We start from the raw sequence: 2,605 nt of genomic DNA on the forward strand, positions 1-2,605 counted from the left end.
GGCTCCTAGTGCCGTGGAGTCACCGAAACGAGGTCATGCACTTATGTCATGACATTCCGTCCTCAGGTCACCAGGGAATCCAGAGAACTAAAGAACGTCTTAAGCAGCAGTTCTACTGGTGGCGCATGGCCAAGGACTTTAAGTTATATGTCAAAACTTGTGACATATGTGCGAGAAACAAAAGAGGTTCATTGCCGAACAGATCCGAGCTTAAGAGTTATCAGGCCGGAAGCCCGATGGAAAGGGTACATTTGGACTTTCTCGGGCCACTTCCCCGAACTGATAGCGGAAACGAATACATCATGGTGATGGTTGACAATTTTACCAAGTGGGTAGAATGTATTCTGCTTCCGTCTCAAACAGCGGAAGTTACTGCACGCTCCGCTATCAATGACTTCTTTTCACGATTTGGCTATCCTTACGAAATCTTTACAGATCAGGGCTGTAATTTCGAGAGCGAGTTGTTCTGTAAGATTTGCGCCATGTTAGGGATACACAAAGCCAGGACCACACCCTATCGTCCGTCAGGGAATGGCCAGGTAGAGCGCTATAACCGCACTCTAATGGACACAGTTCGCTGCTACGTCGATGGCCAGCCCAAGTCATGGGATAAGTACCTAGGCCCATTGGCTGGAGCATTGCTGTCCGCGGTCAATCGCCATACCGGGTATACTCCAAATCGTTTAATGCTGGGCCGTGAAGTAAATATACCAGCAACCTTGATGTTCGCTCCACCGTCTTCCACGTCTTTTCAAAATGGGGAGGAGGGTGAGGTGGACAGATATGTACGAGATCTGGAAGAAAAAATTCAGAGCGCGCACGACATTGCCAGGAAGAAACTTTAAGTTGCACAGAAGGCAATGAAAAGGTCGCATGACATTAAGATCCGTACCAGCAAGTTCAAGGTCGGAGATTTGGTATACTGGCGCCGCAATGCGGTAAAAAAGGTAGAATCAGTTTGGAAGGGTCCTGGGGTCATAATTGAAGCCAAGACGGACACAATATTTGTAGTCAAATCTCGGCGCGAGGTCAAGGTCATGCACCATGACAAGCTTAAGAAGTGCGAGGCCAGGCAAATTCCTAAGTGGTTAGTTAACTATCAGGATAAGTTGCCCGGACTTTCAGTAGACCGAGATGGGGATAGTTCTCCTGTGCGCGACGTGGTTAGGCCGCTAGGGACCGCGGACTCAGGATTAAGTCCTGAGGATCCTGGAGGTGGGAATAAATCTCAGGTCAGCCCTAAATCGGCTGAAACAGTAGGTCCTTATATGGGAACCCGGAAACGGGTACGGGAAAGGCAGAACAATCAGAGAATCCCAAACCACCTAAACGACCTAAAGCCACTAAGGGGACTAAGACCCGACAGTATTGTGCCTGTTTGCAGTCAGATCCTAATGGTGCAGTGCGACAGCTGCCGGGATTGGTTTCATCCTAGGTGTGTGGGGATCAGTGAGGATTATGCTAAGACAGTGCCTCAATATATCTGCCCCGAATGCAGTCCCGTCGAGGGATGCGGAGTCATGTGCAGCTATATTTAGCTGGATTGTACATATTAGTTCTTACTGTTAGGGAAGCAGATCCCTAAATTATTCAGGGATATTTCCCTGATCTTATGGTCGATCCTTGATGTTCCTGATTCCTTAATTAACATTGATGTTCCAAGGAGGATCCGTTGGAGCCAGTTCCGGGATTGAGCGTTCGCGACGGAGTCGTGGACGTGATGTCTTTCTAGACATCATGTCTGTCCTGGGCCCGGATGTCCGGATCTGGAGATGCCGACCGGAAAAGTCACCGTGGAACCACCTGACGAGGAAGACCCCGAAGGACCCAGTGGTGGACCCGAGAAGACTCGGACGAGAGGCGCCCAGGATCAGGGACGGACGTGAGATTCTGTGATCTGTGATATTAACTGTTCGTTTCTTTTAATTTTATAATTTGTATTATGGACAGTTATGTTTAAATACATGTAATATTGATATTGTAATATTATATGCTTGCTTGTTTATCTATGTGAATGTGTTTGTGATTATGTGTAATTGATTTTAAATATGTTAGGCCCTGCTAAGTTTTAATTTTGTATTTTGATGTATATTATAGTTTGTCCTGTTGTAACGGGCAGGGACGCCCTTTTTCAAAATGGGGAGGAATGTGGTGGTTCTGGGGGTACTGGGCACGAATAGTCCTGCTACCTCCGATCACATGGTATACGTCACAGCACCTGTCGTGACGTATACCTATCCTCGCTCTCTTTTCTGTTGTATTGCTGCAGAGAATGGACGTGTCTCTGTCAGCTCCGCCATTATTGTATATTGTATATTATAACTGTGGGCACTAATAAATAGCGGATTATTTTACCATAGTGTGTTCTTTGTTCCGCCATCACTAGAGTAACAGTAGATAATATAGAGAAACGCTATATATACATGCAGGATAATTATGTTGACACGCAAGTTTAAAATCTTTTAAATAAGGGAATCTGATTTTAATATGGGTAAAATCCCTTGCTGACGCCCGTATCTGACATCGTAGATGCAAGATGCAATATAATTATGAGAAGATGCGATTTACGTGTGTTAACATGCGAGATAATTATGTAGACATGCAA

This window comes from Saccostrea cucullata, unplaced genomic scaffold, assembly GCF_032062105.1.
Source record: "Saccostrea cucullata isolate Sc308-1 unplaced genomic scaffold, CSIRO_AGI_Scuc_v1 ctg1688, whole genome shotgun sequence".
Lineage (NCBI taxonomy): Eukaryota > Metazoa > Mollusca > Bivalvia > Ostreida > Ostreidae > Saccostrea > Saccostrea cuccullata.